The 26098-nt window shown below is 33.8% G+C and overlaps 1 protein-coding gene across 12 annotated transcripts in view; it reads right to left on the reverse strand.

Annotated features, from left to right (window-relative positions):
* LINGO2 (leucine rich repeat and Ig domain containing 2) overlaps positions 1-26098 on the reverse strand; it is a 1109656-nt gene that overhangs the window by 237030 nt on the left and 846528 nt on the right. The window contains exon 1 of one of the 12 annotated variants that reach the window (XM_054689323.1): positions 21425-21480. The exons of the other annotated variants lie outside the window; for them this stretch is intronic. The gene's annotated coding sequence lies outside the window, so the exon portion shown is untranslated. Of the gene's footprint in view, positions 1-21424; positions 21481-26098 lie in introns of those variants that run through there. 12 annotated transcript variants of the gene reach the window in all.

The raw sequence follows: 26098 nt of genomic DNA on the forward strand, positions 1-26098 counted from the left end.
GAGCAACCCACATGGCACAGCAGACCTCTCCTGTCTCACCCGCTGCTACCCTCAGCAGTGTATTTCAGTGGATCTGCCTGTTCTGCTCCCAACTCTTGCTGGTGAATCCTCTCACCCCCTCCACCTCTGCCTTACACCCCAGTTCTTGTATGGATAAATAAATAAATCTTTAAAAAATAAGTCCTAAGCCAAATTCTCATAAATTTTAGAACTGGATGAGATTTATTTATTTATTTATTTATTTACTTACTTACTTATAAGAAGAACCATAATTTGCTGGTACCCGCTTCTGTCAGTATAGCAATGCTCAAGTACTTTAGAGGAAAGTTGTTATATCTAGTTTTATGTTTTTCTTTTTTGTATAGCAAAAATCTTAACCATCTCTCCTTTTTCCTTACCCTTTAATGGCACTCAGTTACCAAAGGATGCCTCCCTTTTCCTTTTGTCTTTTTTTCCTCCCCTCTGTATTTCAAAGAATGCTTTTTTAAATCACCCCTCCCTTTTTTCTATTTTATTTTATTTTATATATTTTTACATCATTTTTCATTTTTGCACAATGTATGTACTTTCATCTTGGTTATAGTCCCCATACAGTTCCCACGCCCCTTATTTTGACTCTAATCCTTTCCTGCCTCCATAGTGTGTTTCTGGTTTATAGCAAAACCCTGAATAGCTAAAGCTTTCCTAAAAAAAAAAAAGAAGGGGACGGAGGCATCAAACTCCCAAATTTCAAACTATACTACAAAGCTATAATAATCAAAACTGCATGGTACTGGGACTAGAACAGACACACAGACCAATGGAACCAAATAGAAAATCCAGAAATAAACCCACAGATTTATGGTCAACTAATCTTTGACAAAGGAGCAAAGCCTATGCAATGGAGCAAAGAAAGTTTGTTCAATAAATGGTGCTGGAAAACTGGATGAGATTTTTAAGACTTATACTGTTGCCAGGTATATAGATTTTCCCATTAGCAGATCAAAGTTTTAATCATAGTATCAATTAGATAAAATCTCTAATCCATTTTGTTCTTGTGAATATCAAGTAAAACATCACATGTAAAGTGCTTAGCACAGTGCTTGGCATAAAGTAATCATTCAACATATTAATAAGCATTATGCTCCTTCAATTTTATATTCCCTTAAATGTTATATTACCTGCATTTTTTCAGATTTAAAGCTGATGGTATACACATCCAAAGGAATTGAAAGAACAAGAACTAAAATCCATAAATACCTAGAGATTACCAATGTGTTTTTAAACACTAGTAAGCTTACTAACATTGTGCACTATGCCTCCCCTACTGTGTAGCTAAGACAGAACAGTGGCTAAAGTAAAGGAAATATAGAAGTTCAACTTCTTTTGTTTGCTATTTTCCTCTAGGTTTTAATGACATCTGGCCCAGCTATAATTTATATCATATTTAAAAGTGAGAATGGTGCGCTGCACATTTGATATACAGTTCTCAAAACTGGAGGTGCAAAATCTATATTGTTATTCTATTCTTTCCTTGTACCTGGTTTTAGCAATAAAAGCAAGCAGTGTTCTCCTTTATTTTGTGTTAAACATTAAATATTTAGACTACAAATTCAAATAACATTGGAAACTCAGGGATTTTAAAAAGTATAAAATGGTTCCTAAAAGAATTGTTTAGAATCCCTCTACTTAACAGTCGCATACTATCTAATGAAGTCACAAAGAGATCCTCCACCAGCGGCTTTTGCTTAGGTTACAATCCTTTTGGGGATTCCAGTGTGAAAAATATGAATGGCCATTTTACCCTCATCTGACATTTAAAGGAGGCTCTGAAAAGATGGAAGCAAGGGGTTAAGCACAGTGCTGTGAAGCTGTCTGCAGCCTTTGCAGCGCAACATTGATCCCTGCTTGCCAGGGAGTTATCCACGTGGCGCAGCAGACCTCTCCTGTCTTTTCTGCTGCTCCCCTCAGCAGTGTATTTCAGTCAATTTGCCTGTTTTGTTCCCCACTCTGTCTCTGGTGAATCCTCTCAACTCCCACACCTCTAGCCTGTACCACAGTTCTTGCATGCATAAATAAATAAAATCTTTAAAAAACAGAAGAGTCATAGCATCTACAGAATACCTGAAATGCTCACTTTTCCACCATGTAGTACAAAACTATGATAGTCTGATGAACAATAGGCTATTCATTTGTTAATTTCCCAAAGTAACTAGAAATTTATTATTTCTTAGAAATAAATAAATGCTCAACTTTTACAAAGTGTCATAATGATTTTGTGTCAGTACAACTTACAGACACATGTATTGACCTTGAAAAAAAGGCTGGGTTCTCTATTCGGAGGGTCTACCAAAAAAAAAAAAAGTTCTCTTAACATTATCTAGTATCTGAACAGTATCTTGAGAGGTAGGCAAAGAATCACTTCAGGGACACTCGTGTCACATATTATGACTTGGTAAGGCAAGTTTGCCTACATCTTTAGAAATCTCTTAGGTGTTAAAGAGATCAACCTTTTATTCAGCCAACTTTCTCTACAGCTTCTATACTCTGATCTTTGTTTTTCCCTGTGGAATTAGACTAACTGTGACCCTTTTTGCACATAACAATGTTATGACTTTATACACATATATATTCCTTCTTTTGGTTTAAGCATCTCTAATTCCTCAAGGGAAAATGTTAAGATTAAAAATTTTATACCCAGAAAGCTACTGTTTCTATCAACAAGCAATAAAATGATATTCAAGCAAAGCTAAAGCCCAGAAAAAGAGCACATCTATGTACCATTCTTTAAAATATTATTTGAATATATATTCAAGTAGCTTGAGAATTTAAATACTGAGAAGACATGTTGAACTAAATTATGATAAATATCAAAACTACTTACTAACAACAATAATTGAGATGTGTTTACAGATCTAAATGTAGGTATCAAATTATTTTTAAAAAATAATAAGATTTCAAAACAATTATTTAAAAAGATTTTGAGTTCTAAATAAACATAAATGGAAAGTAAAAATATGCAAATTTCTTTTCTTATTATATAGCATAATTAAAAGATGCCATTTTTGTTTTATTACAAAGGAGATTTTGAGGGCCTCCCTGATAGTGCAAGGTGTTAAGACTCAGCACTATGAAGCTGTCCACAGCCACCACAGCACGAGTTCGATCCCTGGCCAGAGAGCTACCCACATGGTGCAGCAGACCTCTCCTGACTCACCCACAGCACCCCTCAGCAGTGTATTTCAGTCAATCCACCTGTTCTGTTCCCCACTCTGTCTCTGGTGAATCCTCTCATGCCCCAAACCTCTGGCCTGTACCCCAGCTCTAGTATGCATAAATAAATAAACATTTTTTAAAAAATGAGATTTTGAAAAGGAAAGTTTAAAAATGATTCAAACAGTATGTATATATGATACTTGTTTTACTATTTTGGAATATATGTATATATATATATATTTTCCAAAGTATTGACTATAAAGCAATAAAGCAAATAATCTTGTGCTATAGTAATAAATACATTAAATTTCCCAGTAAAAGTCTGCTACTTTTAGAAGGAAAAAGGAAAGAAAATCCTAGGATATGCTGCTTAAAAGAAAATCACTTAAAATAAGATGAAAGTGGTAACAAACATCAGAGGAGAAAAGTACAACATCAAAAATAAAAGCACCATGAATAAGGGTGATAATTTTAGATGGAAAACAACATAAATAGTAAGCATAAAAAATAAATAAAATATTTAATGATATAACTATCACAAAACATGTGACTGAAAAAATTAAATCAAAGCATACAAAACAAACTCTGAAAATCGTGAAAGAACACAGCTCTAATCTATAGAAATACATGACTAAGCAGGAAAAATCAATACTTTCTCTTTTTTTTAATAGATGGAGTTTTAAAAAATCATTGGAATTTTAATAAGATTGATAAAATAAACATTGGATCATTCACCTTCTTATCATGTGCCCATCATCCATTAACAACAAAAATTGATAATTTCCACTGCAAAATAAAAATAACTTAGTTCCCAAATAAGAACACCTTGAACAAATCAGTTGATCTAACCTAAACACAACAAAAGACATTTGAAAAAATGTTCCAACACACAAGAGAAAATCAAAACTACAATAGCACATCGCAGGTTGTATTAGATATGAAAAAAAAAAAACACTGTTGAAAACATCTGAGGTATAACCAAATGTCATCTCAAAGTCATGTTTACAGCTTTAAAAACTTTCTTTATTAGATAGCATAATGAAAGCAATAAAGAAACTAAGTTTTATATTAGAGAATTCAGAAAAAAATAATTCAAAAAATTCAATGATAAAAGATTGAAGAAAATTATATATATGTACACATGGGATCCAAATAATTAAAATGTGAAAAGAAGTCAAAATTATAAATGAATTAAATAACTGATTTTTTTAAAAAATAAAAATAAAATAGCAATCTATTACTGTAGATTTATGATATGATTTAATATGGCAAGTCTCTATCTTACTAATTTAAAATACATTGAATTTTACTACCCTATTGTGTGTGTTAAGTCATAAAATTTTTATGATTAACAAAATTGAATTTTACTTTGTTGAAAACAACAATATTTATTGAAATTTTAATTGATTATACAAATTAATTTGGAAATAATTTTTCAGTTAGTAAAATTTATGCTTCCCATACTGGTACTGGATTTGCATACCATTTATTTCCATCTTTCTGTATGCCTATCAACAGTGCTTTGTTTTCACATTATAACATTACACATTTCTAATGACAGCTAAACTTAAGGAGGTTTTATAAATCTTGAAATAAAAAAAAAATTCCCATCATATTGCCTTATTTGCTTTTAATGGTAGGTAAGGTTAAATTCTCAAATCAAAGAGATGATAAACAGATTGTATTTTCTTGACAAGTAATCAGAATTCCAATTATAAATTCCTATCACACAAGGCAGTGAAAACACACACCTGAAAATCTCAATAGGTAGTTGGGAAAACAGATCAGGGTTAAACAGTGTACAGTTTGGGTATAGGGAATAAGAGACCAAGAGGTTAGATTTGGAGAAAAGGAAGGCTATGATTAAAGTAGTACATATATGGGAGAGACTTTCCCCATATATGTCAATAGAAGTCATTCAATAATAAGCATTTTCATGTAAACTTGAACTTTTAGAGAGTGATGTGGGAAAGTTAGTTTTTCTAATATTACTTAAAAATTACAAAATCTGGGGCCTCCCTGATGGCACAAGGGGTTAAGTGTTAGCACTACGAAGCAGTCCACAGCTACTGCAGCGTGAGTTCGATCCCTGGACAGGGGGCTGACCCACATGGTGCAGCAGACCTCTCCTGACTTGCCTGCTGCTCCCCTCAACAGTGTATTTCAGTAGATCCGCCTGTTCTGCTCCCCACTCTGTCTCTGGTGACTCATCTCACCCCAGCACCTCTGACCTACACCCCAATTTTTGTATGCATAAATAAATGGATCTTTAAAAACATTATAAATACTAAAGTATTCTCAAATAGTAAAGAACATTTTGATATTTTTATTAAAATGAATTGTAGAAATTTAGAATTTAGTAATTATCCTAATTTTTAAAATTAAACAGAAAATAAGATTAGTGTCTCTAGCAAACTCATAACTCAGAAATATGCATGGGATAGTATATTGAGTTCTAATATATTTAACACTCTCTTCACTAAAGGGTTTCAAAGGGCATATTTCCACACAGATATAGTAAAACTCTATGTAATGGTTTTAGAGATGCTCTTGAAAAGTGCTATTATCCCTCATTGTATTCTGTAAGATAAGTAAGGAAAAGGGGCCATTATTTCTATTTTACAGATGAGAGCATCAAGACACTCCATTGCAATGATTAATAGACTACATTAAGAATTCTCATGATGAAAAGATCAAAACTATTCTGATTACTAGGCATCTTACCCAGAGGATATTTCTCAAGCTTTATGTCTAGCCCTATCCCTTATACTTGTTTATCTAACAGTTCATTGTTAATATCCATTATTTATATTTAAAGAAAGGTAAATAAAATATGTTTAACATACATATCATCCTTATATTCTCAAAATTGAACCCATGCCAACAGATGATTGTACAGTATTATTTCTCTTCTATCTGGCATCTTTTCCACAAATTCAGCTTGGAAAAAACCTGAAAAGTAATGAAATCTAGAAAAATGCTGCATCAATTTCATTACTATGAATATCAATAACTTGCTACTGATTTTAATGGGAAAAACCCTTTAGTCATCCAATCCTTTAATGATCTCTTTAGTATTTTATGATCCCATAATCAAAAGAATAAGGACTGATATTTCTCATAAAAGAGGCAGCAGGACATTTAAAATTAAGCATCAGATTTTCATCGACACTAGGTATATATACATACAGATGTATGTATGTACTTATACACATATGTGTATATTCCTAATATCTTCATCCCCTGCCCCATCTTTTGTAAAATATAACAGATGATGGAAATAATTGAACAAATTTGCACTGTAGTGAGTTTGGGTAGCTAAGCATATAGCCCAAATTTGATTTCACAAAAATTTGACATTGTTAAAGTCATTGTATTCTTGTCAAACTATCAGAAACTTAGGTATATGGAGCATGTTGCTGTTGACATTTAAAGAGATATTTGGGGGGCCTCCCTAGTGGTGCAAGGGTTTAAGCACTGCACTATGAAGCAATCCACAGCCTCTGCAGCACAAGTTCAATCCCCGATCGGCCAGGGAGCAACCCACATGGCACAACAGACCTCTCCAGTCTTGCCTGCTGCTCCCCTCAGCAGTGTAATTCAGTGCACCTGTTTTGTTTCTCTGTCTCTGGTGAATCTTCTCACCCCCGCACCTCTGGCCTGTACCACAGTTTTTGTATGCACACATAAACAAATCTTTAAAAAAATAAAGAGATATTTGGAAACAAGGATACTCCTAAACACCTAATATGAAAACATATGGAAAGTCATATAATCTACATGTATATTAAAATTTGATTTAGAAAGAAAAAAAATCATTACAGAATAGTGGAATAAGTATGAGTTTGAGCTGTGTGATCTTTTCCATTTAGTTCTTACTCAAAGTTCCTATGTTGATTCAACAAAAAGTATCTTAATATAGGTTTCGCATTTAATGATACCAGTGTTGAGAAGTAGCAATTTTAATAAACAAACTAGAATGAGAGATCAGATCTCAATCAACTTTTGTAATCCCAAGCTTGAAGAGTCATTATTAATGCAATTCATCTGTGAACAGAATAGACAATGTAAGCTTTCTAAAGATACTACTATTTATCATTTAGAACCTGTCCCGACACACACACACACACACACACACACACACACTCATATTTACTCACATGATTTGAAGGAAGATATTTTTCAGGAATCATAATCAGGAAGCAGAGTATATTTTTCTTTGGAAAATGCTTTTGTACATTCAATATTACATATATATTTCCTAAAATCACTTGTTCAGTGAAAAATCTAAAAGTTTTATCTCAAACCCTCCAGAGTAATTAAGCCTAAAAAATGTACATTTCTTCTGGTGAAAATATACTTTTTATGCTGAAAAAGAAACTTAATATATTTGATATGCTCAGGCCAGTAATTGAGTTTGGATCAGCATATTAATCTTTATTATTGAAGTTTCTGGAATAAAAATGGCTAGAAATGTGTTTAATGAGCTTATGGCAAGTGAATTGCAACAAGAGTTATTTAAAACAAAGAATAAAAGTAGAAGGAAGGAAAGCAATAAGAACAGTCTAATTTTTTTCTTTCTTCTTTTTTAATTTTACAATCATGTGCTTTACAAAGATGGTTCCTTAAATTAATGGGCCATAAGAGATTTTTCTGGATTGAAGTAGGTTGATTGAATAATCAAATTCTACAGCCTAATGGAAATAATAAACCTCCTAAAGCCCATTCTTCCAAAAAAAAATATACCACTTGAGTTTTATTGGAGAGAATTTCATATCAATGCTAAATGAGATGGCAAGCATGCATGAATAATTATTTTTACTTACTGTTCTCATTAAAGAAAAAAATGAGTTATCATTCTTTTAGTCAGAAGTAAAATTTCTTCCCCTATCATTATCATTAACTTGACTTGTTTGATAGTTTAAAAAATAAATCCTTTTAGATTTTCCTTGAATAGAAGGAATAGACAATTTTAATCAGAGAAAAGGGGGGCACTTTTTCTTTGATCAAAAAATTATCTTAATTTTTCAACTGAAGTGCTACAAATATTCTGATCGGATGAGCAACACTTGGGAGCCATGACTGTTAACCACCCTGGTAAGACTGTAATAAGGCACCCTATCATCCTCACCAACATAGTGTTAGAAAATGGGAGATTGACACCATATAAAGTGTTCTGCACCCCTGCAAGCAGTAAGGAGATACTCCTGCTCCCCTGTGAGCAGTAGGGGACTATGTCAGAGGAGGGGAGGCTAGTGGAGATTCAGGACTTCCACCATTACCCAGTGGTTACCAAACAACCCCATCTCACCAGTGGAGACCAAGTAAGGGGCACACAGCACTAATGAGTAGCCCCCCCACCAGGTGTCAACATAGGTCAGTATCTCCTTCTCCTAGTATTTCCAGGTATCTCCTTCCTCCCCTTGCAGTAATAGGTGCCCTCTCCCTTTTTGTAAGATTAAATACAAATTTAGGAAAGAAGGGATTGAATTTTCTCTGGTGCAAAAAGGTAGAAACTCTTCCATCATCCTCTCTTTTCTTAGAATCTTCACGTAGAAAACTTGTTATTGTGATTTATTTCTCTGACCCCTTTGAGATATATGCAAACCTTTTTAAAACCTAAATAAGACTCTCAGCAGTTTTAAAATCCAAGTATTTTTCTTTTTCTACAAAGATCTGGAGCCATCTCTATGTAATGTAATCATCATATATATATATAATGGACTCTATCTGCATGGCAGAAAAAGTAATATGTCTTTCTGTTTGATAACTCTTAAATGAATCGTCTGTGATGTGTACCACACAATGAATTAATGCTTATTCAATGATAAAACTTTATTTTTATCTTCTACTTCTTGTGGAGACTTTCGGGTTGGTGGGAAATCTTTTAAATATATTTCCTCAAGGGTTCAAAATAAAGAGAAAATGGCTATATTAATATGTTGATATCTATCAATGTATATCATCTACAATGTACTATAACAATAATATAAAACACTAATATGTATTAATATCAGGTAAAACAGAACTCCACATAAAAAGTCAGAAACAGAGAGGGAGATACATAATGATAAAAGGATTAATCTTCAAAAGGACATAGTTTCAAACCACAATGAGGTAACATCTCACATCTGTGACAATGAAACACATTAAAAAAGACCTCCAACAACAATTGGTGCTGGAGAGAACATGGAGGAAGAGGAACCCCATTATACTGATGGTCAGAATGTAAACTGGTACAACCATTATGGAAAGCAATCTGAATTTGCCTTAATAAACCAAAAATGGAAATACTGCATAACCCTAGTCACACTCTTGGAACTACCCCAAGAATATAAAACCATTAACATGAAAAATATGTATGTCCCACAATGTTCACAGCATCATTATTTACATTATCCAGGATAAGGAAGCAGCCTAAATGCCCATCAGTATATGATCAGATATAGAAGGTGTGAGACATCTATACTATGGAATACTATTCAGTTGTAAAAAATGATGAAATAATCATTTTCTGTAAAATGGAGTGAGTTTGAGAGAATTAAGTGTAGTAATCAAGTCAAAACAATAAAAACAGATTTACATGTAAATGGACATTTACATGTAAATGGAAATTTACATAGCAGATAATATGATAAAGTAAATTACTTACAAAACTAGTGGATATCAATAAACATTGAGGACTCTGGGGAGAGGGACGGGAAAAAGGGAGATACCAGGGATGATGGAGGAAAAAAATACTGAAATAAAATAGGAATCACACTTAAGAGAATTCAGCAGACCATATTTCTACTTGGAGTCAAAATGAATCTGCTCTTCCAATCATGACTCACACTAGATAAAATCCATTCAAGTTGATGTAATCAGGAAAATACAGAGAATATTTGTTATGGATAGTACTATATGGTATATATATAGTATGCTATAATATCATACCAGAAAAGAATATCAAAACCTTAAAAATCATCTTCTTCAACTTCTATACTTCAGTGAGAAACTTAAGTACAGAGAGTTCAAGTTATAAAGCAGTAATAGCACAGGGTAAGAAAATACAGGCTTCCTGGAATTTATTATATTTATATGGTAGAATACAGCTAAATTATGTTGTAGTTTGAGTGATAATTTAGAGTAAATTTGGGAGACAGCCTCAACTTCCCCAAACTCTAAATAATTAAAAGAAACTAGCATTAAAAACTAAAAGTTTTATAGGATACTTGGTAAAACGGAAGATAAACGACAAGGACACATTCTAGAGTAATGATCATATCAAACCTCTTCAAGATTCAACTTGCTGAAAAATACATGGTTATTATTTTCTTTAATAAACAGGTGATAAGAAAGCAGGGAAAAATTAATGAATATTTTTAAATCATTATATAACATGAATTGATTTTCATGGGATATTAGAACAGATGCACATTTCTTTTACAAGACTACAATTTCATTAAGTCTTAAAAGTACACTGTTGGATATTGACAGGTGCCTAAGGAAAAAGTCCATAAACAAGCATTTTTGTGAGCACTTAACTCTGCAGGGTACTGTATTAAACACAATGAGGTGTCACAAAAGAAATAGAACACATGACCTTTGACCTTGTAGAAATTAAAAACAATGTCTCATACTAATTATTTTGAAATTTATGATAATCTGTAATAGTGGGTAAATGAAGAGGTAAAAATAGGGCCTTCCCAAGTGGTGCAGCCAGTTGAGTGCTGCACTGTGAAGTTGTCTGCAGTCTCTGCAGCGCCAGTTCGATCCCAGTCGGAGAGCGAGGGTCCCCCATGGCACAGCAGACCTCTCCTGTCTCGCCCACTGCTCCCCTCAGCAGTGTATTTCAGTCACTCTGTCTGTTCTGTTCCCTACTCTGCCTCTGGTGAATCCTCTCAACCTCCCGCACATCTGGCCTGTACCCCGGTTCTTTCATAAATAAATAAACAAATCTTTAAAAAAAAAGGTAAAAATATTCCTGGGTATTCTTAGGAATAAGCTAAATAATTCTTCTACTTGCATTATATATATATATATATATATATATATATATATATATATATATATATATAAAATGAATATATATTTAACTATGTGTAGTAACAACTCCTGGAATTTAAATGATTGTTGAAAGAAGAGTTTTTTTCTTAAATTCAGGTTAACTCCTACCATGATGGTAACATGGTAGGAGTTAAAATTCCTGGATTTGGAAGTCATCTCATCTAAGTACAAAAGCCATACTGACCACTTTAACCACCAGGCTTGGAGGGATATAACATCCCCATTCTGGTCTCAGAGCTTTCATTTATTAAACAAGGGCAAAAAAAAACTAATCAGGCTAATTGTGTAAACTAAATTACAGTATATTCAAGGGATGGCATACTTTTACTACAAAAATAGATGCTTAGTAAATTTTGATATTGATATTGATCAATTAATTAATTGATATTAATAAATCTATATTAATAATACTATTATTATTCCTAAAATTTGCCAGAACATTTATAACTGGATGCCGTTTCCATTGTATTATTGGCATATGGTAAGGGAGTGACATTAAAAATTAACTAAAATATATATAAAGGCTGCCCCTGACTACTCTTTCTCAATTCTATTTAATCTAATCTAATCTAATCTATATATCTATCTACTTATTTATTTATTTGTAATTGAGGTAATATTTGGATACTCCTGTCAGGAATTACCATCATAGTGCACTCATAAATAAATCAACCATAGTCTACCACCACAGTCCATTGCACTTCCTTCCCTCAACTATTTTTTTTTAATAGTTTCTATCCAATTTTTCAGAATAAAGAGATTACTTTTAGAGGACCTATTTATCTGCCTAAGTGAAAGACATGCGTCTATTTCACAACTAGTGTAAAGACTATATTATCATGACACTCAAGAGGAAAAATCTTATAGTGTATAGCAACTGTTAGCTTTTAGAGGTACTTTAAATCCCATGGGAGGTCTCACTTCCATCATTTTCACCTTTTAACTTATCCATAAAGGTGAGAAGAAATCTGTCCTTTTACAGAAAAATAATTTCACATTTGTCTAGAAAGTAGAATTCCCTGAAAGATGTCACTCAAACAACTTAAAAGCAACCAATAGGAAGACCAAACCTAATATACAAATCCAAGTAAAACCTAAATATACTAGAGTTCTTCATTTACTAGATTTCCTCCATTATTTACTTTAGAAATTGATGCTACTTTCTCTCAATTTTACATCAAAATAGTTGTGTAAGTAGATATATGTACAAACAAAGGTGATTAATTAATTTTTGGTCTTATATTGCTTTAAGCAATCAAACTTACTTAGCTACTTCAAGGCATATAGCAATTTATATACAAGTGATGCAATGCCTCTCACTGGGGATGTCTTTTTTCCCTTTCCGCTGGTGATTAAAATCTTAACCTCCTTGAGAGCAATCCTCTACAAGCACCAAGAAAGACTAAGTCAGGCTTCCTGGGGTTGAAACTCTGCTTTACCATTAGCTGGATATCCTAGGGCAAGTTACTGAGACTTTCTAATTTTCAGTTACTTCTCTGATAAATTAGGGTTATTGGGAGGATTTATAAAATATGATGTATTTAAAGCATATATTGGATGCTTAGTACTTGGAACACACTCAATAAACACTAGCTATTACTATAACTCAGACACCATCACTTTCAAGAAACTTTGAATGTCCTGCTAGAGTGGAACAATTATTCTATCTTTGACTTAGCTTTACCTGAAATACTATGCTGGTTCTCTAATTTGAAAAATTCCTTAATCTACAATTCAATCTCTGGTCCGGAAATAATAACTAAATGTGATATTATATGCAACAAGCTCTATGAGAGGCTAACGTGCAACTCTGCCCTTTTATTTAGCAAATATGAATCTGGTGAGAACTTCATGCCAGATAGAGTTCTAGGACCTGGGGATTTAAAATTAAGCAAGACAAGCAAGTTTTCTTCTGCTCTCATAGATGTTCTTACTAATGCAATAGACAGAAACTAAGCAATAACTAGACTGAAAAATGAGTTAGTATAATTTCAGGTTGTGCCATGAAGAAAATAAAGCAAGATTATGGTATGAAAATGACCATGGTCATTTTTATATAGGTTACTTTTACAAAGTTTTACTGGAAAGTGGTATTTGAGCATAGAAGTAAATGACATAAAGCAATCAGCGATCAGAATAGGAAAATAATATTTAGACAGAAGCACAGTAAATCCCAAAAACAAACTTCACATGCTTCAGAAACTGAACCAATTCATTAAAAAGAAAATACAATGGAAATCTTAATCGTTTTAGGCTGATTAAAGAAATATTTTATTCTTAATGTAGAAAATCTGGAACACAAAAAAGTATAAAAATAAAATTTTCCCATAATTCCTTTTCAAAGCTTAGGTGTTTTGTGATATTTCCTCCCAAAATTTTTAAAGAATCATGTAGCAAATGGAAAGGTATAAAATATCCTTCTGTACAATTTTTTTGTTCTTTTTAAAAACTTAATTGCATGGGACATCTTCTTGGATCATAAAAATTATTCTTAAATATAATTGCTAATATCTGAATTATTCCATCATACAAAATAATTATACTTCATGTAATCCATCCCCATGTTAGACTTTTGGCTGTTTTATTTTTTTTGAAATAAATTCTGTGGTCAATATGTTTATGGAAATATTTTGGTCATTATCTTTACACAGCTTTTGGATTGGTAATTTGGAAGCTGAATTCATTTTGATTGTAAATGCTAAAATAGCGCAGCGTCTCTTCAGACCTACAAGAGCCAATGCAAATTTAATGTAAAACAAAATATTTAAAGAGTTATTTTTCATATACTGTTTTGTCTGTATAAGTCAAATATATACAATGTATACACAAACACACATATACACACACACACACACACACACACACACATATATATATATATATATATTCACTAGATTTTAAAAGAATTCATCAAGATGAAAGATCACTTTGGTCTATGGGAGAGTGGTCATTAAAGGAGAAAGAACCTCTTACGTATTTAAAAGATTTCTTTAGTGAAAGAGCCTCTCAGAGACTCACCAAAACAATGATTACCAGAAATCATTGATTCAGAGTTAAAAAAACAAACAACAACAACAACAAAACTTGGTTTCTTTACAATTCAGTAACGGAAAATAATTCCAAAGGTAAGATGAGATTTTGGCAATGATGGATCTATTGAAATTTGTACTTAACAACTTTACTTTAAGCTACCTTGATCTCCATATGCATTTCAACAATTCTCTCTGATCCACATGCTTATTTGGTGTCTTTCTATCTTATCCTAGAGCTATTTCTGCCCAGTGGAGGAACAACATCAATAAACTACAAGATTTTATTAGGTTTATCCAACAGATGCTGATCTCTACTGTTAGGTTTAATTTGTTCGTCTGTTATCATGGTTGTTCTAATACATCATTTAGTGACCTTTCCTTCTCTATATTCTAGAGCCCTTGTAACATTAATCCTTTATGTACTTACACTGGAGGATGAATTATTGATGTGTAATTGCCATTCTTGATAATTATGGCATTGTTGATTAACACATGAAAAGCAGACACATAGCAAAGCAACCAAGGCAATATACTAGAGGCAACAGAATAACAAATTTTATAGCCCTGTCTTCTGCTGACTTGGAAGACCAACTTGAACAGGCAATTTAACCTCTTTTTAAATCAATATACCCTTATGATGACACATGTATGCTCTTGTTGGGTGGGAATGATACACCAAATTGATTTTTTTCTTAGATGATAGAGTGGATACCTATCTAATCAAGCTCATTTTAAAGCACTTGATAAATATAAAGGCTGCAAACATATTGAATAAGGCTGCTATCTATGTTCACTGGAGGAAAAATGCTTTCTGACAAAAATGCATTTCTAATTAAGTGTTATGAGATAGAAGAAAAATACCTCTCCCATTACATGAAAGGAGCCACTCACATGACTGGTCCCTTATTTTTTTCCGGGTGAGGACTGAGCAATAAATAGAGAGCTCCAGAAATAAAATAAATATGAGATCTAAAATTAAATTAAACACCTTCCTGCCATACTAAATATATTTAGAAGTCATTATAAAAACTGTACTGGCTTAAAATTATTAAAAGCACATACATACTCCCAAGATCATTAAAATTATGCTGTTCTTTCTTTAATATTCTGCTCAACTTATGCTTAAGTATGCTTCATTGAAAATATCTCCTACAAATTTTTTCCCAGACTGTTGAGATTAACAGCTACCTCCCCTGAAAGATTCTTCAGAATGTTTAGAAATAAATCTGAATTCTACAGTCCAACGGAAGCTGTGAACTGCAACAAGGAACATCTTTGGTAACCTCTGTGGTATTATTTTCCCCTTCTCATCTCTATGCTCACTGAATTGCCAACCATACCAAAGCTTACACAATGTGTATATCATTTCCAAGAAGAATTGTTTTTTTCTTCTGAAGTCTGAAAACCTAGGCATGCATAGTTTTGACTTTTCAAATAATGCAGTGAATATTTTATAGTTGAAAAATTTAAGTTTGTTTTAACACCACAGAAAGCGATTTTTTCTTTGAGAAATATATATTTTAAGGCAAGAAAATCAAAGGATAATCAAAGGAGGATTGATCCCCTATCACCTTTATCTGTCTTTTAGGTAGATGTATGTGCATTTTGTTTTTTATTCTTTATTCCAATTTTCATACTTTTCAGATTTAGTCTGCATGCACATGCAGCGAATAGCATACTCTGAGAAGGGGCTTTATTCTGACTACTATGCCATAAGGGGTACAGCTCAGCTGATCCCCCAGTCTTGGTACTAGAATCCCAGCTGAATCTGCCAGTGGAATATACACAGTTTTTCTCTTATCATACTCATAGAAGTTCCTAGAAACAGGGGACTTCATCAGGATAAAATACAATTAACAGATAATTTAAACCAAAATATATGGATAGGACAGGTTATATACATTCTGACTCTTTTAATTGCAAGACTAATTACTTTCTTTTCCTTCTTATTATAGGTGCATTAGAAGAAGGGCATGGAAATAATTTCCTTTACCTCCTGGAAAGATTTCTCCAAGTTCTGTACGATAAAGAATAATTGTGCTTGCAAATACTTGGGACCTGGATTTGTAAGCCCTACATGGTCAAGTGGAAACAAAATTTTTGAAGGAGGGATAGGGATGAAGGAAAAGAGAGAGGACGACAGGAGAATGTAGAGAGGGAGAGAGGAAGAGAGAGAGACTGCCTTACTCACTGACAGAAATTAAAAGACTTTTCCTCAGAGTAAAAGAAGATCAGTAGAGATAGAAGGAGAAGGCATGGAATCGTCCATAGGGAATATGTCAAGAAAGGAAAACTAGTATGTGAAACTCAAATAAGAAACCCTAGGGTGGAAAAAATACTTAAAGAGATATTATCTGAAGGTCCAGATATCAAGGATACCTTAGTCATTACATAACAACCAACCACCCTGATTAGAGCGAGTCTCCTTTTCATAATTCCAAAGCCATGACTGATTGACCCTCCCATCTGCACCAGTAAGTAACATCTCATAAATTATCATCCAGCAAAAAAGATGACCATGTTTTTCACATATTTAGCAATATCATTCCCCATGGTCTCCCCATTTTTTAAGAGCAGGGATGAATTGTACACCCCCACTCTTTTACTAGAGATAGGATAGACCTAACCTGAGAAAGCTTCAGGCTCCATAGGTTCCAAGAATGAATGAATCTGATAACCCAAACAAATAATAAATATGCTGTCTTAAAGAATAAATGGCTATATAATTACGTAGACAAAGACCACATAGACGATCATATACTATTCAGAATCGATTAGTTGGTAACTTTGAATTTTTCTTCTCTTAGGGATTGGTGAAACACTTAGGATGAACTGTCTAGGGAACTAATTCATCATCCCTGAAAACTATGTATCATCTGCTAAAGCTTTTCTCTATTCCATGTTACTCCAAAACCTACCCTAATCTGTGTCAGGATGGTGACTAAATTAGAACATTTTAAATACTAACTTCAGAGATTTCTTAGCCTCTCTAAGACTCTCAGATCCACTTTAAGACAGTGTCTTAATACAAATGAACAGGGACCTTCAGTTTTGTGACACAGACCCTTTGAAGGCAGAAATGCTGGGGACCTGAGAGGCACAGTGTTTTAGACTTTGATAGTAGAAACATATATTCACACAAATCTGCACCAGAGACTTCTTTCTCTCTACCCAGCTCTATGCCTACAAGTCCTAGTGCATATAGGTGTTCTTACTTGAGTTTCTCTTCCCTCAGGAATCCTCTGAAAGTAACTGATGCTTTTTCAGGGCAGTTTCTCCCTTAGTCTCATATTCTGTTCTCTGCAATATGGTCAATGCCTGTGTTTTTATAAACCAACTGGGTGCTGAGCAGTATGAGGGTAGCTTCCACATGGAATGCTGTCTTACAAGAATTTAGTAAGATCTCTTGTGGCACCATTAAAAATCTTATGTCTGGACCTCCCTGGTGTCCTAGGGGTGAAGTCAGTGTTACCATCAGGAAGGCCCGCCAACAGCCTCAGGTTGATCTCTGGCCAGGGACCTAACCCATATATTGCATAGCAGACCTCTCCTTTTTCACCCACTGCTCCCCTTTTTTAATTAGTCCCATATGTATCATTCTAGAACTACAAGATTAGATTATTCTGTAAAAATAATAATTTTGTAAAGTTAGATAGTTATAAACCAGAGTGATTTATAAAGTTGGAATTATACTAATTCACAGGGCCAAGCAGAAGAGTCCTCTCAGTTATGTAAAAATGAAAATGGACGGAATAAAATAGTACATGAATTGGAAGTGGTTAAAAATCTTCTAGGTGAAGACATTCTGCATGGGGGGGAGAAGGGAATAGGATCAAAACAGGGGTGGGAAGAGCACAAGGGACTGTGGTGATGGTACATGGGTGAATTGGTGGTGGAAATTTCATGGGGACTATAACTGAGATGAGAAAGCATACATTGTACAAGAATCAAGAATGATATACAAAATATATATAAAATAAAAAATATAATAAAGATTTTTCCATTTTGCTTTTTCACTAGCAATACTTAAATCTTACCAGGAACTAGTGACATTACAAGCTACAAAGAGCTCTCACAGCATTTCAATCATATTAACAATAACATTGGAATCATTACCTCTGTCCTTGAATTTGAATCCAACAGGAGATTTGTATCCATAAAAATATCACTATAGTCTAATACGAAAAAACAATTCTGGAAACATACACTTTTCCGTGTTCCTATCAAAAATCCTTTAGACTTAAAAATTTTTTGATCAAACTAAAGCATTACTTTTTGTGCCTTACCAGGTGAAAAAACACCCCTGGAGAAAAAATAACCGGCTTTAAAATTAGATGACAACATGTTACACAAGCAAAGAACCATAGAATTGCCCGGCAATGGTAATTATAGACTGCAGTATAGGAGATTAATGTTTGCTAAGCAGTGGAGAGTTTCACATATTAAGCTGTCATAACAGTGGGTTTTATTACAGAAGATGGTGTTTAAGGGGCAAATTTTGTGCTCGATTTCAAAACGTCATAAATTATTTTTCTAATTTGACAATCCTTTTGCTGGTGATTATGAATGAAACAATTAGTCACCTCCATCATCTGCTGAATATGAATACTCATTTTTAAATAACAGCCTGATTTTATATATATGTCATATGTCATATATATGTATATATATGAAATCATATTCATCTTCACATCATCTGGGTGATATCCTAATTTTAGGATTAATTAATCTTCCTATGCTTGCTTTATTTTCTTTTTTTCTTAAAGTGGAATCAATACTAGTACTTACCTCTTTGAGTTGTTATGAGGAATAACTCAGATAATGTTTATAAATCAATTAGCAATGTTCTTGAAATCTAATAATGCTTAGTGAACACTACTTCTATGATTATTACTTATTACCTAAAATGCCCTACATAGGACAAAACTTTTTCTAACGTTCAGGATAATCATCAAGATAAACCATGAATATGAATTATAGATCCGTGGTGAAGTTAAAAAAAAAAGCAGCCTAATAAAAGGATAAAGATACAAAAGGTTCATATGGGTATATCAAGTTTATATTTACATAAGTCATTCATAATTAACACAATTTCTCTTTGAAGTCTCATTTTATTCTGTAACTGTAACATATCCATCAAATAGTAGCACAAGCTAGAACTGTTGTCTTGAATGTTTTGAATGTGAAGGAATCTGTGCATAAAAATGTTATATTCCAGAAGAGAATAAACAACCCAAAAACACATTTTGAAAACTTTGAGATTCACAAAGGCAAATAGAATGTTTAAAACTATCTAGCATAAGCTTTTAAGACTTGAATTGGACTTGAATCATTTCTGGAACATACTTGCTAACTGGTCATTCATTCTAAGTTTGCATACCATCACTTGCTACTTCCTGAATCTTCCCATGCTTAAGTTGGTCAATAGAAGTGAATAGGGGTGCTGTAATTGGTGGTGAATAGGGGTGCCATTGGAGAAGTATAGGTGTCTGGAATGGGGAATGCTGGGTTTGCATTCAGCCATGCATAATAAATGTACCTAGTAAAAACAGTGGCCCACAGACACCGGGGGTATAAACGTGGGTTATGATTACTGTCTCTGATGGTTTTTTGTATTAACTTAACTAAGCTAGTTATATAACTTAAACACATAATTTAGGTGTTGCTGTGAAAGTACTTTGCAGATATGGCTAACATCAACAGTCAGGTGACTTTTAGTAGATCACTCCCAAAAATGTGAGCGTGTCATACCCAAGTAGTTAGAAGGACCAAGTGCAAAAACTCAGATTTCATAAGGAAGAAGAAATTCAATTTCAAGATTGCAGTGTCAAATCTGGTTGAATTTTAAGTCTACTGGTCTGCCCCACAGATTTTGAGATTAGAGACTATAGTAGCAACTCCTGACAAGGTTTTCGCTCACTGGCCTGCTCTATCAGTTTTGAACTTGCTTGACCCCATTTAATTTAATTATTTATATTTATATAAATGAGTTCACTATATATGAAGGAATTTTAAAATCATCTAAGCAAAAATTAATTCCATCTGATTTCTTTTCCTAACCATGAAAATAAATCATATTCCCATCAAGAATAGTGATATTACAAGTTTCTAAGAAAGTTCATGGCAATGGGCAATGCCATTGTGTTCACAATAATAACTGAAACATTATCATCATTACCATCTATATCAATTGATAATAATTCATTATATATATATATATATCTTACATGATATAATATTTCTTATTGGCTTGAGCCTGACTGATAGACTAACAGGGATAACTCTTCTGAGGTAAAAAGAAATTCAGTAAATCTGACTCCTCCATGATCCCTTTTCAAATGAAAATTTATTTACTGTAGTCTCTCCTTTTGCAGTCTTAATATGGTAAATATAACATGACCCTAGAATAGGGTCAACTGGTACTGTAAATAATATGATTGAGAAAACTCACAAATTCAATATAAACTATAGATTAGATAAAAATAACCCCTCCCTTTTGGCACAGGGGTTAAAATCACAGCACTATGAAGCTACCTGCAGCCACTGCGGCAGGAATTCGATCCCCTGCCAGGGAGCTACCCACATGGTGCAGCAGACCTCTCTGGTCTCGCTCACTGCTCCCCTTAGCAGTGGATTTCAGTAAGTTCACTTGTTCTGTTTCCCACTCTGTCTCTGGTGAATCCTCTTACCCCCTGCACCTCTAGCCTATGCTTCAGTTCTTGTATGCATAAATAAATACAAATAATCTTAAAAAAAGAATAAATGAAGGTACTGCCCTTAGTATTTACACCATATTTATATAAGGGAATATAATTTTAGGAAATACACTGTGTTAATTAAAGAACAAATGGCCTGACATATGCAATCTACTCTTAAGTGGAAAAAATAATATTAAATAGAGACTTATAAAACAAATGTGGGAAAATATTAACACTTGTTTTAGTTGGAGAACAAGGAACTATTTGTACTAGTCTTACAACTTGTCTTTATGTTTCAGATTACTTTAAAGGTGGAAGAAAGTGAATCAAATGCATAGATGGATCCAAATCAAAGTTGGTCATATTAGCAACTCCCAGAGCACAGACAGTGCCAATAGTTAAGTTTTAAGATTTTAGCCTGTAGGACTTACCACTAACACAGTTTCTTACCTGCTGATTAATCCATAGTCACATTCAAAGTGGGAAAATGGGATCAGCATCTAAAATGATCAGAATGGAGTTTGAAGATGCAGAAACCTGCAGTCCTATATCATAGGTTTATATTCTTATATTTGAATGATACAATATTATTTTTAAATTAGATGTAGACTGTGTAGACACAGTCTGTATTTTTCTTTAACATACTCACTGTTTATGTATAATTTCAATATATTGCCTATGCTGTAGCTTGTTTAAGCTTGTAAACGAAGCACCAACATAACACAAAAGGTCTTATTTGATGAAATACCCACAGAAGATCATTTGCTCTGGGACACTGTAAAGATATGATCACCTAAATGCAGCACATCACTTGAATAGTAATTTTTTTTCACAAAGAAATGAACTTTACTACAATACATTTACAACTTTTATATGAACTTTCCTGCTATTTCGTCTAATGCACCTAATTGTGATCCACTTCATGGAAAGAAAATACCACATAGCACCTGCTGTTTCCAGAGCACTTGGAATCTTCCAGGTCTCTTTCAACACTTAGCTTCTAAGAAATCATACATTTGTAGATGTTCCACAAGTTCAATCCAATTAACATAAAAAATGGCAGGAATTTGCATTTTTACATGAGTTCTCTTTGGATATCCATCTCTCGGGCTCTCTCTTCATATCTGGATGTATGTGGACTCATTCATCACAGACAGGTAATCCCACCAGAAAACTGAAACCCAAATTAGGTTGGGATTTTTGTTTTGTGCCTCTTTAGAGAATACAGCATCTTAGGTAAGAAAGTTTGTTACTGTCGGCAAATCTTTTGGCTCAGCCATTCTGTTCCCTTGTGTCCTTAGTAAACTATGATCATTATTAATGTCTATTTTAAAGAAGCACATACATCATTATTCTACACCATAGGACTGCTGCAAATATCTGAAAATGATGTACTAACTGTGCTCCTCTGTACATCTATCTTGTGCAAACCTGTCACCAAAGTAAAGAGGAAAAGTTAAAGACTAGTGTTACTCTTGGCTTCACAGTATAAGGAGAAGCTAAGAAATTAATTCTTCCAGATGGTGTAAAAAGTTCTGTTAGTGAAGGGTAAGAAAGGGTAAGGTATGAACTCTTACAAAACATTGCTTTTGTAAGTTGCAGTTGCCTTTAGAGTAAAACTCTGAACTTGTTTGTTTCTATTTCAGCGTTAAGATACTTCAGAAGTATCTGTTCTCTTTTAATTTTGTGTTTTTAAATGAAATGTATAAATATATTAATATACCAAGCTTTTTCTCTTTTCAAATCTTTTCTTTTTTTCTTTTTTTTTAAAGATTCATTTATTCATTTACACAAGAACCAGGGTACAGGCCAGATGCATGCAATGGTGAGAGGATTCTCCAGAGACAAAGAGGGGAACAGAACAGGCAGACTGACAAAATACACTGCTAAGGGGAGCAGCGGGTGAGACAGAAGAGGTCTGCTGCACCATGTGGGACCCTCATTGGCTGGCCAGGAATGAACCTGTGTTGCAGAGGCTGTGGACAGCTTCACAGTGTGGCGCTCAACCCCCTGCGCCACCAGGGGAGACCCTCTTTTCAAATCTTTTCCATCTTCCACCTATTCAACCTAACATATATCTGCTAATTCATCCTCCCTCATTTCACTTTTTTGCTTAAAAAATAAACAAAACAAACAAAACAAACTTCTTATTATATACCATCCCATTCAGAATCAATTCAAACTCTATTATCTGGCTTTAAGGGTCTCTAAAATTTGCTAGAACTTCCCTTCTACTAAATTCCTTCCTGCCCCTTTACATTGACTCCCCATTTCACTCCTGACCAACCATTTCATTTGTTGTCCTCTATTTTTTAATCAACTGATTTATTTTTAACTGAGGAAATATCGGGGTACCCCTATGAAGCATTTACACCATGTATACACACTACTAATTCACCCATATTCTACCACTTTGAAACATCATTGTGCTTCCTTCCCTCTTTGTTTTCACATCCCCCCAAGTTTGTTGTCCTCTAATATTCTTTGTACTCTTTGCTTTCCATGCCTTTACTGATGGCAATTCCATCACCTAATTCTCCAATAGACAAAATTTCACCCATCCTTTAGGTCTAACTTCAAATGTTTCAGGTTTTATGAACTCTTACAGGGTCATCCAAGACAATAACTCTTTTTACTCTGAAATCCTAAAGTTGTCCCCACATGGCTGCATGGCCTGTTCTTCCCATGTGAGCTCATTTTCTTCCAGGGAATAAGGTCTAGCACAGTGTATGAGAGCATGGACACTGGAACTAGACAGCACATGTTCAATTCTTGACTCCTCCATTTCCCAGTTCATGATCTGGGCAAGTTACTTAATCTCCCAGAACCCCAGTAATCTTATCTATAAAAGAGGGATATAAAAAGGTAATGACTTCCTTGACAAGGACTCAATGAGTTACTATCATAAAAAATACACAGGCTCATGTCTTCTAACACAGTCTGTACCAACAGACTAATGTCCAGCAACAGAGATTTTCCTTGGTACACTATGGAATTACATCTCAATAAACCCATCATAAATTGAAAATATCACTAGTTGAAAACCTATACAACAGAGTACATGGTACAGTTGTTTGCCCTTGTGGTGGTAAAATTGACTGGAAGCTACTGCTCACTGCTGCTGCCCAGAACCACTAGATATTGTACTATATATCACTATACCCAGGGAAAGATCAAAATTTAAAATACATAGAATGGTTTCTACTGAATATGTATAACTTTCACACAATCATAAAGTCAAAAAATCAAATGTCATCAGTTGAACCATAGTAAATTGGTGACCATCTGTACTTTCCAGTATTAGCATTATTTATGCACCTCCCCCACCACCCACACAAACACACAGTCTTTTAATATAGGCATTATATAAATGCAGGTCAAAAAAAAGATCAAACAAATCCAGGAAGCTTTTGAAGATGTGCTCTTGGTTTTCTAGAATAATTTCTCTAATGCCCTGACAAATTTGGGTGCACTGATTTTTATTTTTTATTTTATCAATAAATTGAACTGATTTTTAAAAGGATGGTATCTGGTTAAAATTTATTTGTTAATAATAAATTTTAAACTAAATCACATAAACAATGATGATGTATGAAGTCAACTAAAATAAGGAATAGAAAATCTTATAAGGCCGTGTTGCAGATTACTTCAATTTTGAACTGGCTGGTATCATAAGAAAGTCAATGCGTAGGAAACCAGTGATCCTATATATTATTCTTGACCTTATTAATAATTCCCTTTTGAGTATAAGGAATTTCTCCATAGGGTCTAAAATAAAACAATAGTGATAAATATTTTTCCAGGATGTTTTTCTGATTTATAAGATGACATATATCAAATCGACACAGGGTATAGAGTCAAATCACATTATTATGTTTTTAATCAACTGCCTTTACCAAAAAGATGAAAGTACTTGAAATCAGGACTACACAACCACAGAACACACACTTTCCCATCTGTCAAAGTAGAATCATTATAATTTCTTTAGTCACCATTTGATATTTAGAAAAGCAATTAATGCCAATCACTATATTCTTGAGTTATAGACCATCTATGTGGAATCTATAGTTTGGTGTACAAATCTTGAGCAACTTATCTCCATTTGCCTTTCTTATCTCAGCTACTCTCCTCTCTCATCTATAAACTGATATAGTCATCACAGCAAAGTACTTGCACTTCCCAGAATCCACCCTTTTCTTCCTAGTCCATCATCTCTCTCTATGTATATCATAACCTCTTTTTCCCTCCTTTCATGGTAACCCCCTACTTGGTCTTCAAGTTCCAGTTCAGATGACACCTTTTTCTCCTTTCTAGATTGTCTCCACCTTGTGTGTGCATATTGCCATGATCATATCTCTACTTTCTCACTACAACAATAGGTTATTCACATATTTACTTCTTGATTTAACTGTGAAACCCTAGGGGACTGATATGTGGCTCAATTCATCTCTCAGTTCACTGTATCCAGTACAAAACAGCTCTTTAATAAACACTGTCCTAAAAAGTGCATGGATGAAATACTATCATGTTTTTTTTTTCCCCTCCCAGCAACATTAAGCTTTCTGCAAATGATTTTACCTTTAAATAAGCCAAACTTGCTTTAATTTTTACTTACAATGTGTTACACACATCCATTTACACATTTGAGGACACTTCCTCCCCTCTTTCATTTTAAACTGTCCCCAAACTACTTGGGGGTTTTATGTACAAAGTAACTTCTCAAGTTTAACATATGGCCTTCGATTTTGATAGCACAGTAAGTTTTCTGAGCTTCAGAACTGTCTTTTTAATCAATAATATCTGAAATCTAAAAAGCATTTTTATATGTACCACAATCCACTGTGCTAGAGTCTTTTCTTTCCCCCAATTCCACCAATGTAACCATTGATCCATCCATCCACCAACCCATGCATCCATGCAGCCAAATTGCTATTTATCACCTGTGGACATTGAGCTCAAGGAAGTCAGTGATAAAAAGGGCAGCAAACTTGCCCTCACAGAGCACACAGTCCACAGAAGACAAACAGGTCAACAGTAAGGACAACAGAAGATAAAACAATGGCAAAGTGCTGCTACAGAAATGTGCCAAGTACAGGGCTAACACACAGGAAAGCAAGGGATTCT

This window comes from Talpa occidentalis, unplaced genomic scaffold, assembly GCF_014898055.3.
Source record: "Talpa occidentalis isolate TD23 unplaced genomic scaffold, MPIMG_talOcc4v2.1 talOcc4.7, whole genome shotgun sequence".
NCBI classification, from domain to species: domain Eukaryota; kingdom Metazoa; phylum Chordata; class Mammalia; order Eulipotyphla; family Talpidae; genus Talpa; species Talpa occidentalis.